The sequence below is a fragment of the Salvelinus sp. IW2-2015 genome, linkage group LG23 (genome assembly GCF_002910315.2).
Source record: "Salvelinus sp. IW2-2015 linkage group LG23, ASM291031v2, whole genome shotgun sequence".
Taxonomy (NCBI): Eukaryota; Metazoa; Chordata; class Actinopteri; order Salmoniformes; family Salmonidae; genus Salvelinus; species Salvelinus sp. IW2-2015.
Window position 1 is genome coordinate 19,012,607 of NC_036863.1, and position 13,694 is coordinate 19,026,300.

General features: G+C 47.1%; 1 pseudogene; it reads right to left on the bottom strand.

The window, feature by feature from the left end:
- Window positions 1–4,800: 4,800 nt before the first annotated feature.
- Window positions 4,801–5,637, bottom strand: LOC139022853 (E3 ubiquitin-protein ligase RNF26-like; annotated as a pseudogene).
- Window positions 5,638–13,694: the final 8,057 nt, after the last annotated feature.

The following is a 13,694-nucleotide window of genomic DNA, read 5'->3' on the forward strand; positions in this document are numbered from 1 at the left end:
GAGGAATCATTAATCCTGTTTGTGGTCCGACTCAAGTTGCCTGCAACGCTTAGAGTACACCCCACCTTCATGTCTCCTGCCTCAAGCGGTTTCTCCTCAGTCCTCTGTTGCCCCTCCTCCTCGTCCTCCTCCTCCTCGGATGATCGGAGGTGGTCCTGCTACACGGTGCGCCGCATCATGGACTCCAGACGGCGGGTCGAGGTTCCAGTATCTCGTGGATTGGGAAGGATATGGCCAGAGGAGAGGAGTTGGATTCCTCGGCGTCAGTTCCTTATGTGCTGACCTGCTTCGTGACTTCTACCGCCTCCACCCTGGCGCTCCGAAACAATGTCACTGGGCAACCCGTGGACCCTGAAAACCTCCCTAACAAGGATCTCGGACGTCTCAGTGGCAGATGGAAGCTTGGAGATGGGGACAAAGTGAGCAAACTTGCTGAATCTGTCCACAATGGTCAGAATGACCGTGTTCCCAACAGAAGAGGGCAACCCCGTGACAAAGTCCAGGGCCAGATGCGACCAAGGTCGCCGGGGAATAGGTAGGGGGTGAAGAAGCCCAGAGCTGGGCCGATTGGTACTCTTATTCTGCGCACAAACAGGACAAGCGGCAACAAACCTCCGGGTATCTTCTCCCATGGCTGGCCACCAAAATCGTCTGCGCAGTAGCGCCATAGTCCGAGCAACGCCAGGGTGACAAGCTAGCTTGCTGGCGTGGGACCACTGAAGGACAGCAGAACGGACCGACTCAGGCACGAACAACCGACCGGGTGGACCGTTACCGGGACCGGGCTGCGTCCGAAGGGCCGCCATCACATCCTCCTCAATCCTCCATGTAACGGCTCCCACGACAAAGTTCTGGGGAAGAATCGTCTCAGTCTTGGCCCCACTCTCCTCCGTCTTGGAGAACATCCGGGACAAGGCGTCCGTCTTGCCGTTCTTCGACCCAGGTCGGAACGTCAGGGAAAAATTGAAGCGTCCAAAAAACAAAGCCCACCTGGCCTGACGGGAGTTGAGACGTTTAGCCGATTGCACGTAAGCCAGATTCTTGTGGTCAGTCCAGACCACAAACGGTTGCTCCGCTCCCTCCAACCAGTGGCGCCACTCCTCCAAGGCAAGCTTCACAGCGAGAAGCTCCCGGTTACCCACATCGTAGTTTCTCTCTGCTGGTGAAAGACGACAAGAGTAGAAAGCGCAGGGATGGAGTTTACCGTCAGTGGAGCTACGCTGGGACAGGATGGCGCCCACCCCCACATCAGACGCGTCCACCTCAACAACAAACTGACGGGAAGTGTCAGGTTGAGAGAGAATCGGGGCGTTGGTGAATCGGCTCTTCAAGTCCAGAAATGCTCGGTCTGTCTCAGGAGTCCAACAGAAATTTCTGGTGCAAGACGTCAGGGCAGTTAAAGGGGCAGCCACCCGGCTGTAATCACGGATAAACCTCCGATAGAAGTTCGCAAACCCCAGGAATCTCTGGAGCTGCAATCTCGTACCGGGCTGGGCCCAATCCCGAACCGCCCGAACCTTCTCTTGGTCCATCTTGATCTCTCCCCTGGAGATGATGTACCCGAGGAAGGACGTAGTGTGGGCGTGAAAATCACACTTTTCAGCCTTCACGAACAGGCGGTTCTCCAATAACCGCTGCAGGACCTGCTGGACGTGGCTAGAAAGCTCCCTCGAAGATGAGGATATCATCCAGGTAAACGAACACAAAAATACCAATCATATCTCAGCACGTCATTCACCATACTTTGGAACACAGCAGGAGCGTTGGTCAGTCCAAACGGCATCACCTGGTACTCGAAATGTACCATAGGTGTATTGAACCCAGTCAACCACTCGTCCCCCTCTCTGATCCGAACCAAATGATAAGCATTGCGTAGGTCAAGCTTCGTAAACACCGTAGCACCCTGTAAAGAGTCGAAAGCRGAGCTCATCAAGGGCAGGGGATACTTGTTTTTGACCGTAATATCATTCAACCCCCGATAATCAATACACGGTCGAAGAGAGCCATCCTTCTTGCTCACAAAAAAAAATCCTGCTCCCAGGGGTGATGACGAGGGGCGAATGAGACCTGCAGCTAGAGACTCCTTGATGTAGGTCTCCAAGGCTTCACGCTCAGGTCGAGAGATACTGTATAACCGTCCCTTGGGAAAGGCAGCTCCAGGGAACAGATTAATCGCACAGTCATAAGGTCGGTGGGGAGGAAGTGACAGAGCCTTCTGCTTACTGAATACTTCACCCAAATCGTGATATGTTTCTGGAACCAGGGACAAATCAGGGGGAGCAGACTCACTGACCTGACTGGGAACAGCATGAGAACAGGCAGTCCTAAGGCAGTTAGCATGACACTCAATGCTCCAACTAGTTACCTTACCCGTCACCCAATCAAACGAGGGATTGTGTTCTCTCAGCCAGGGGTAACCAAGACCCAGAGGAACATGGGGCGAAGGCAGAATGAAGAAAGAGATAACCTCTGAATGATTCCCCGACAACAACATCTTAACCGGTTCAGTCCTCATAGTGATCCGTGCCAGACTACTGCCGTTCAGAGTGGTTGCTTCAATGGCTTCCGGCAATTGCTCCTTGGAAAGCCCCAGCTGTTCCACCAAGTCGGCATCAATAAAGCTGCCATYGGCACCTGAATCGATAAAAGCGTTCATCGCTAAACTCTGATTCTTATTCATGAGGGTCGCAGGAAAACGGGGTCTGACAGGGTTCTTGGGAGGTTGAAACTGGCTCGCTAAAAGTCCTCCCAAAACTAGCGAGCCGGGCAGTTTAACGGGCGCTGAGGACAAGCGGAGATGTAATGTCCCGAGCTACCACAGTAGAGGCAGCTGTTGGTCTCACGTCTACGTTGGCGCTCCTCCTTAGTTAACCCGTGTCGCCCCACTTGCATGGGTTCAGAATCTGGCGGCAAGACACCTCCACTAATCCCGTGTGGGGAATAATGATCAACACGTTCTGGTCCACTTCCTGACCCGAATGGTAACCGAGTTGCTGATTGATTGGACGGGCCCCACTGCTTCTCCCTCCTTCTCTCTCGGACTCTATTATCCACCCGAATAGATAATGTGACCAAACTGTCTAGGTCACTAGGCTCTGGATAGGAGATCAGCTCGTCCTTGAGTTGCTCCGACAACCCCTGGTAAAAAGCCGCTTGTAGTGCCTCCTCATTCCACCCACTCTCCACAGCCAATGTCCTGAATTCGATCACAAAGTCTGCCACACTGCGAGCTCCTTGGCGAAGAGAAAACAACCGCTTAGCTGCGTCCTTACCTCGGACTGGATGGTCAAAAAGCTTTCTCATCTCTGCCGTGAACTCCTGGTATGAYRCYATGCAGGTGTCCTGTYGTTCCCAAACGGCTGAAGCCCATTCCAGAGCTCTACCACGCAGCAGTTCAATAACAAAAGCTATCCTAGCCTTCTCTGTGGCGTAAGAGTATGGCTGCAGATCAAAAACTAAACCACACTGCATAAGAAATGAACGGCATCTTCCCAAATCCCCTTCGTACTTATCAGGCGTCGGAACCTTGGGCTCACGGAAGGAAACCGCTCCAGAAGCGGCAGGTGAGAGGGGTGAAACAGGTGGTGGATGACCCGCCGGCAAACTGAGCTGATCCTGGATACTCGTCAAGCTAGCAGAGAAGTTCCGGACTGAAAACGCTATCTCCTGTAGCGCCGTGTTGTGTTGTCCCAATATCTTCTCCTGCTGGGTAATGGCATGGCAAACGGAGTCCAGGTCCGCTGGGTTCATCCTTGGCCGGATCGTTCTGTCACGAATCTCTAAAGTAGAACCCAGAAGCAGACCAGGACAAGGAGAGTAAGACGAAGGTGAGTATTTATTTACAAGTGGAAATGTAGTGATAGAAAAATCCAAGTAGCGGAGCGGGCAGCGGAGGTGAGTTGATGGAATTGAGTAAGCAGATCCAAGGGAGTAACTGAAGTCACCGACGACCAGGTAGGGAGGGGATGAGTGTTCCGGGTGAATGACTGTAGACAGAAAAAACGGAGGTAAGTTCAAGGCAAGCAAGACGTACAAAACAACAACACAAACTCTATCAAACTGGAGGCTGATACTCTGGCACAACATGGCTAACGATCCGGCAGGGAATGGATGTCAGGTCAGAGCTTATGAAGTGGAGGGTTGATGATCAGGACCAGGTGTGCAGATAGCTGATGGGATACAGGTGCGGGTAATCAGAGATCTCCCAACTAGCTACGTCGCCCGGCAACCAGACAAGGTGCGTTCTAGGACACCGGAAAAACACTCCAGGACAGAACACAGGCAAAAACAGACTCAGGAAGCGGGATTCGTGACAGTCTCAGTGCTATGATGGGGTCTAAAACCAGACTGAGTGTTTCGTATTCATTGTTCGTCTTCAGGAAGGCAGTGAGTTGCTGCGCAATAGCTTTTTCTAAAAAGTTTGAGAGGAATGGCAGATTTGATATAGGCCGATTAGTTTTTTATATTTTCTGTGTCAAGGTTTGGCTTTTTCAAGAGGCATTTTTACTGCCACTTTTAGTGAGTTTGGTAAACATCCGGTGGATAGAGTCGTTTATTATGTTCAACATAAGGGGGCCAAGCACAGGAAGCAGCTCTTTCAGTATTTAGATGGAATAGGGTCCAGTATGCAGCTTGAAGTTTTAGAGGCCATGATTATTTTCATCAATGTGTCAAGAGATTTAGTATTAAAAAACTTGAGTGTCTCCCTTTATTCCTAGGTCCTGGCAGAGTTGTGCAGACTCAGGACAACTGAGCTTTGGAGGAATACGCAGATTTAAAGAGGAGTCCGTCATTTGCTTTCTAATGATCATGTACTGTTCTGCTTCTTGGCTGTCCGGCTTGTGCCACCTGCCCCATGGCCTGTGGTCTGGCAGCATTATCCTGAAGAGCTTGAGCTCGCTCCATGGCCAGCAGGTAAAGTCTACAGATGGTCCTCTGTAGACTTAGCATTCCTGGTATGGTGTTGACAAAGTGAAGACTTTGCTTGGCCACACGAGGCAGTGCCGGCTTGAGATAGAGCAAGGTCAAAGCAATGATGACCGGTGTTAGGAGCAGGCAATAGATGTTGAACAGACACACTAGAGCCCAGAAACTCCAGGGCTAGCTGGCAGGGTGTCCAAAGCAGTACAGAGGTGCCCACCAGGCAGCTGTATAGAAAGGCGAGAAGGGAGGGCCAGCTCCAAGGCTTATGCAGGGGGCTTGATACTGCCTCCCAGGCCCCTACCATTGCAGAGAAGCAGTTCTGAGTGCCAATGAGAAGTCTGTTCAAGCACAGTATGTGCAGACATTAGTCCACAGTGTAGCAGCTCCTTGCTGCTCCACACAACATAAGAAGAGAGGTGGCCCATCATTTTGAAACTCAAACACCCCTCCTAAGGTCTGCATCCATCCCTCCAGTACATTACAAGCTCAGTGTGCTGTGCTTATGACCACCTCTGTTACAGTGAGGAAGGAGTTCAGGGCACAGTTATAGCATTCTAGTAAGGTGGAGCCACTCGGCACCACTGGCAGAGAGGAACCCATGTGGGAGAAAAGTCGGCCTAGCCAATTCACAAACCGGATGATCACTTCCAGTAGAAGGCAAAAAGTATCCAGGCATTTTCCAATAGCACAGGAAGCAAAGTTCACTACGTCCATATTAGTGTACCCTACAGAAAACAAAAACATTTGTTAAAGTTTGCCATTGAACTAACTTACATTTCAAAACATGTTTATAATGTTATACACCTGTGCAAGATAGCTAGCTAATTAGCAGATTCAACTTCAGTGGACCATATAGGAGCAGCATACAAAACATAGCAAGTTAGATAGCATGCTAGCAGTTATGCTAAGCAGCATAGCTAGCTAACTTTCAAGCTGTGCTACATCAAGTGGCTAGCTAAAGCAGTTATTACTACTTTCCAATTACCTAACATGAACTGAGATGAACAGAAACTAGAAAAAATTACATTGCACAAAAACATCTCTAGTTAGCTAACGTTATGTAGCTAGTCTGCTACTCTTAATGGCAACTCAACCTACTATTTGCTAGCAAGTTAGCAAGTTATGATAAAGGTTTGTTTGTCTAGATATTCAAATTAGTCCCGTGTACCGGGTAGTGCTGCGGCTGACCCCCTTAAATAGCTGCCTTCCCACTACTCCCACCTTGTGTCCTTTTCGAGGCGCTGTAGATCACCGACAAGAAGATTGGAGTGGTCAAATAGCTCATATAACCATGGTTACATATGTAATCTTTGTTATGTAGCACTATATTGGATCACTCCGATATGGTATCACAATACCAGATTAACCGGGGAACTAGGCATGGCCAGACAAGCGCAAAATCCCGTAGGACTGAGCTCAGGGCAGTCATGGTTGCTGCGTCCCTCCATCCCCCTCCAGGGAAGTGGAGGCAGCACCCAACACGGCCGTCCCGACCTGGTTGGTGGCAGCAACAGTAACGCGATAGTACATAGCAAAAGTCGTAGATGACGCTCAACTGGCCGTGGTGCAAATTTAATCTAGGGGAACTCCTCTGAGCAGGGCCCATGAAGTAGCTACTCCTCCAGTAGAATGCGCCACCACAGCAGACGGCAAAGGSCGGCCAGCCAGCTGATATGCTGTAATAATACTGTCCACAATCCAATGTGAGCGTCTCTGTTTCGATAGGCTCTTCCCCAGAACTCTCTGACCATAACACACAAACAGCTGATCCAACTGTCATATTGTCTTAGTCCGTGTAACGTAAGTCTAGTGGCCTCACCCGGCACAGCACACTTGGGGAAATCCCAGCCCACTCGCAGTCATGGGAGGTGCGTATGCACACAAATTTAAGGGCCGGTTTCTCCATTTCTCAAAAGCATGTCCGCTATCTGGTTCAAGACTCCGGGGATGTGCGCTGCCCGCAGTGAAGCTAAGCGGATCTGAGCCCACAGCAAGAGCTTCCGAGCCATTTTGTGGAGGTGCCGTGATCTCAGTCCCCCCTGGTGATTGATATACAACGCTACCGTGGTGTTGTAGGAATCTGACCAGGACATGTTTCCCCTCCAAGTAGGGCAGGAACTGTTGGAGTGCCAGGCGAACCGCCCTGAGCTCCAGCACATTCATGTGCTTGCCACTCCATGGGGGGCTCCAGCACCCGCTCGCTGCCATGCCTCTGAACACTGCCCCCCAACCCGCTAGCGAGGCATTGGTGCACACTAGCTCCCTGCGGTGGACTCTGTTCAGTATCACTCCCTCCACCAGGAAAAAGTGAGTGCCATTTCAACAGACTCCTCACACATGAGAGCACGACGTATGATTGTTGTTGTTGAACGCTGTCGAACGCCGAACCTGAAACCTGTCGAACGCTGGAACCTGAACTAAAGACCTCGGTTTAAAAGCTGACAGTGTTTTTATATACTTTTATTTTATTTTGAATCCTGCGGCTCTGTTGGGCTAAATTGCTGTGAGCACAGCTATCTGTTCCGGGATCCTGCTAGATTCCGTATAGGGGGAGAGACACGAAAGCCCAGCTAGCCTAGCTGGCTCGGCGGTCTCAAATGGAGGCCGCTATTGAACGTTTCCAATGTTGCAGGAGCTTCATTTACTTTGCTTTGTTCCGGGACAATGTGGACCGTGTTGACTTTCAATGTAGCAACTGCTTGCTTAAGGAGGACTACAGGAGCGAAGTAGCTACTCTTAGTAAGCAGGTAGCAAACCTACATAAGCTACTGGGGAACCCACGCCCACCTACTTTTTAATTTTTTAAGTTTCGGCGCCGTGTGGGCTCTCCACAGCCCGACTGGCCGGTGCTAGGTAGGGTTCCATCCCTGAAGGGGTCTCCCCTTCCCTGGAGAACGGAGCTGATCTCGACTCAACCAACCAACCATGGAGGTATGTTACTCGCCGTGGAAGTCGAAGAAGGCGTCCTCTGGTAACGGGGGTCTCCATGGAGATGTTGAGCCTGGAACTGACACAGACCAGAAACAGCTTTGCCGCCCTGGATCCAGAGGTTCCCGGCGCCTTCGTCTGTGGTGGCTTCCCAATCAAGATTGGATCCGGAGGTACTATCGTCTTCGTTCTCGGCTCTGTCTTCCTCTCCGGTGGCTTCTACCTCGGGTTCAAATCCTCGGAGCTCACCAGACTGTGAGGCTGCCTGAGAGACCGGCCCATTCAACATCACCAGCTGTCATCATTTGCAGCTCTATGGTGAGAAATCTCGGTCCCCAAGGCAAAAACCCTGTGCTACCCAGGAGCACGAGTACAGGTACATAACAAGGCTGCTTCCGACTGTTCTACCACAGATGCCGGGAGCTGACACTGTCGTAGTCCATGTGGGGTCAAACGACATCAGGAGGGCTAGCTCGGAACATTTGAACATTTATTTTAAAGAACTGATTTTAGCATTAAAAGACTCCATTAAAACGGCCAATAATTTCAGGTCCAGTACCATCGTTGGGCTGCGTGTGTGAAAGATTCAGCAGACTGCTGGCATTACACATCTGGCTAAAAGACTACTGTAGCTCTGCTGGAGTCACTTTTATTGATAACTTTGAAACCTTCTGGAAACAGACGATACTCTACAGGAATGACGGAGTCCATCCAAATCATCTTGGCTCCTGGACTCTGTCCACGCACTTCAAGGCTGCGTTGAAACAATGACTGGTAAATGATCCAAGACCAGCTCAGTTAATCCCTACCATTGTGACAGTGAGTCCTCATAATGCTGTATCAAATGTACATGATCTTAGGGGCATTGGCAAACACAATGTAAGCCATTTAATTTATGTACCCCTAATTGCACCGAATACATCTGTTTATCCTACAGCAATTGTAAGCAGTAATCTATAAACCAGAGTTACACTGTTAGCACTGAGGCATGGTGTGCAATAGTAGGAAGACCACTTAGTGCAGGATGAGCTGCGTAATCAGCTCCAATGTAAATAACATGAGTAAGTCTACCTCTGATAAGCTTCCCAGTAAGGCATTAAAAACAATCAAGCAACCCAGAAAAGTGCTAAAAATAGCCCATATCAACATATGTAGCCTAAGAAACGAGGTCCATGAAGTCAATAACTTGCTTGTAACAGATGACATTCATATTCTGACTATCTCTGAAACTCACTTAGATAATACATTTTATGATACAGTGGTAGCAATACATGGTTATAACATCTACCGAAAAGACAGAAATGGCAACGGAGGCGATGTTGCGGTCTATATTCAGAACCACATTCCTGTAAAGCTTAGCTTAAATACTATTGAAGCTGTTATAGACCACCAAGTGCTAACAGTCAGTATCTGGATAATATGTGTGAAATGCTTGATAATGTATGTGATATCAACAGAGAAATATATTTTCTGGGTGATTTAAATATTGACTGGCTATCATCAAGCTGCCCACTCAGGAAAAAACCTTAAAATGTAACCAGTGTCTGCAACCTGGATCAGGTTGTCAGTCAACCTAGCAGAGTAGTTACAAACAGCACAGGAATTAAATAATCAACATGTATTGATCACATTTTTACTAACGCTGCAGATATTTGCCTTAAAGCAGTATCCAAATCCATAGAATGTAGTGATCACAATATAATAGCCATATCTAGGAAAACCAAAGTTCCAAAGGCTGTGCCTAATATAGTGTATAAGAGGTCATACAAKAAGTTTTGTARTGATTCATATGTCGATGATGTAAAGAATATTTGCTTGTCTGTGGTGTGTAATGAGGAGCAACCAGCTGCTGCAATGGACGCATTTATGAAACTACTCATTCTAGTTACTAATAAGCACGCACCCATTAATTAAGAAAATGACTGTAAAAACTGTTAAATCCCCTTGGATTGATGAGAAATTTAAAAATTGTATGGTTGAGAGGGACGAGGCAAAAGGTATGGCAATTAAGTCTGGCAGCCCAGCTGATTGGCAAACRTACTGCAAATTAAGAAATCATGTGACTAAACTAAATAAAAATAAACTACACTATGAAACAAAGATAAATTATATAAAGAATGAGAGTAAAAAGCTTTGGGGCACTTTAAATGACAGGAGCCAACTTGGCTCCTTCATTTATTGATGGCTCATTCATCACAAAGCCCACTGATATTGCAAACTACTTTAATTAATTATTAATTGGCAAGATTAGCAAACTTAAGGATGACATGCCAGCAACAAACACTGACACTACACATCCAAGTATATCGGGGGGAAAAATGAAAGACAAGAATTGTACTTTTGAATTCTGTAAAGTCAGTGTGGAAGAGGTGAAAAAACGTGTTTTTGTCTATCGACAATGACAAGCCACCAGGGTCTGAAAATCTAGATGGAAAATTACTGAGGATAATAGCAGACGATATTGCCACTCCTATTTGCCACATCTTCAATTTAAGCCTACTAGAGAGCGTGTGCCTTCAGGCCTGGAGGGAAGCTAAAGTCATTCCGATACCCAAGAATAGTAAAGCCCCCTTTACTGGCTCAAATAGCCGACCAATCAGMCTGACCAACCCTTAGTAAACTTCTGGAGAAAAAAAAATTGGACCAGATACAATGCTATTTTATAGTAAACAAATTGACAACATAATTTCAGCATGCTTATAGGGAAGGACACTCAACAAGCACAGCACTTACACAAATGACTGATGATTGGCTGAGAGAAATTGATGATAAAATGATTGTGGGGGCTGTCTTGTTAGACTTCAGTRCAGTTTTTGACATTATTAATCATAGTCTGCTGCTGGAAAAACATGTGTTATGGCTTTACACCCCCTGCTATAATGTGGATAAAGAGTTACTTGTCAAACAGAACACAGAGGGTGTTCTTTAATGGAAGCCTATCAGATATAATCCAGTTAGAAACAGGAATTCCCCAGGGTAGCTGTTTAGGCCCCTTGCTTTTTTCAATTTTTACTAACGACATGTCACTGACTTTGAGTAAAGCCAGAGTTTCTATGTATGCGGATGACTCGACACTATACACGTCAGCAGTTAGTTTCAGAGTGGGTGGCAAGGAATAAGTTAGCCCTACATATTTCTAAAACTAAAAGCATTGTATTTGGAACAAAACAGTCACTAAATCCTAAACCGCAACTTAATCTTGAAATAAATAATGTGGAAATTGAGCAAGTTGAGATGACTAAACTGCTTGGAGTAACACTAGATTGTAAACTTTCATGGTCAAAACATATTGATGCATTAGTAGCTAAGATGGGGAGAAGTCTGTCCATAATAAAGCAATGCTTTGCCTTTTAATCAACAAGGCAAGACCTACAGGCTGCTTTGGCAGCAGCTAATGGGGATCCATAATAAATACAAATACAATACATGCATTTGTCACTGATAGCTGACGATGTCTGTGTCGTCTCTGGTGTAGATAGTGAGAGAGTTGAACCATCTCTGGAGTGGCCTGAGGGGAAGAAGGCCCAGCGGAATCAACAGAGAAGCCGAGTAACTTCTGGCACTCTAATACGGACACTGCTCATCCAAGCCGGAAACGATCTAGGTAGGCCTGCATCTTCTCCAATCTCACCTGAGGGAGACCTGCTCTCATAAGAGTTGAATTGATCAACATTCCCAGGAAGACCACCGTCTGTGAGGGAGTCAGGTTTCTCTTCTCCCTGTTTAGGGTGAGGCCCAGGTCTTGAATGTGCTTCAAGATTATCCTTGTATCTGCTGAAGCTTGCTCTCTTGATTGAGCAGAAACCAGCCAGTCGTCCAGGTAGTTCAGCACTAGAATGCCCTGGGACATAATAGGCACTAGGACTGCGTTCATGCACTTTGTGAATGTACGTGGCGCCAGTGAGAGGCCAAATGGGAGTACTTTCAATTCGTAAGCCACACCTTCGAAAGGCAAACCGGAGGTACTTCCAGTGATCTCGATGAACAGGAATGTGGAAATACGCATCCTTCAGGTCGAGCATGGTGAACCATTGGCCGCTCGAGACTGCCTGCAACACCCACGCTGGTGAGAGCATCTTGAACTTGAGCTCTAAACATTTGTTGAGGTCCAGGATTGGCCGAAAGCTGCCATCCTTTTTCAGAACTATGAAATACGTGGAGTAGAATCCACTTAGCCGTTCTAGCGGCTCTATCTTCCTGGTTGTGTCCTTGCTCAGGAGTGAGGCTATCTATAACCGGAGCGCCTTTTTCCTCACCCCATCTGCCACCGAGGTGACCCAGATGCCCCTGTAGGACGACGGTTGGCATCGGAATTGGAGTCTGTATCCCCCCAGGACTGTGCCCAGTACCCAGTGAGACTCCACCTGCCTCTCCCAGTTTGCCTTGGGAAGGACGACCGATGCTGACCACCATCACTTCAGGAGGACTGCCGGGGCCCATCCTTCTCAGCCGCGTGCCACTGCTTGTAAGAGTGGTCACAATGCCTGTCCTTGTGCTGTCGGGGTGTAAAACGCCGGTTTCCATTTCCCTGCCCCTGCTGTCTCGGCAGGGAAGGAGGGGGGCCAAGACGTTGCTGGAGCACCCTCGAGCACCCCCTGTCTAAATAAACAAATACCCTACCATCTAACACTATACTCACAAAAATAAATGTATAATAATAATAATAAAAAATAACACCACCCTACTCCACTATTTTAATCTGTTAAATTCTAATTCAGGCGAACAGCCTGAAAGGATAGAAAACCACCACTTAACACACCCTGTAACACTTCTAACGTCTCGCACACCCAAATACCTTTCTGCAGCTGTCACCACAACCTCAATTTTCTGGGACTTACGTTCCATCCCTGCAGTACAGTTGATAACCATTGCTATAAATGCAAAAAATCTAATCTTACTGAAACATATATCACTTAATGGTTTATCCCTCTGTACTGGTACAGATCTACTACTCACCCCACTCCTTTCAGGATCTGTTGGAGGAATTAAATAATTCCTCTAATGTACTCATTAATTAAAATCAATCTGTCTATTTATAAGAATTTGTAAGATACTTATTAACATAAAATAGACAGGATACAGTCTTATTAAAATKAGATAATAGTATTTATTCTCGGAGCACGCTACCATTTGTACATAAACAACAGTTTATATACAAGATATGACGTCATAGGTTACAGAATAATTCTCCTCATCCTGACCAATATAAAACAGGTTCAAAAGTTCATTCCAACTTCCCAGCGCACACACATGACACACAATATAATCTATTCTCCTGAAGGCTCACTATAATTTATTACCACTTTAGCAGACAACTCAAGATAATGGAAGACCTAAAAAGTTACTCACTGCCTTAACTAAACATCTCAGGGCTAAGTTGGGTCAGTTCAACCATAGTTTAACGACCCTTTCTGCTTATTTTATAACCCACAACACAAATCTCTTTTCACTAGGCGTGCAGAGTTCAATTAGTTATAGTTTTATCTAAAGCTAGAAATTGTTTTAWTTATTTATTAACAAAATTCCTAACAGGATCCCTCCCCCTTGACCCATCTACCTCTACTTCACTGTCTCAGCATATTACAACTTCCGCACTACTCTAACCCTGGAAACCTCAACCTGTTTCTCTCGCACATTTCTGATCCCCAGCCCCATGGGCACCCCTACAATTAACACATACCACTACTTTCCCCAATGCTACACATTCCTTTGCCTCATGCCCTGCTGCACACGTCTCACACATAGGAACCTCCATCCTACACAATGCTGCCACATGCCCATAAGCTTGACACCTGTAACAACGTCATGTATTTGGCACAAAAACTTGTACAGGATAACTTATA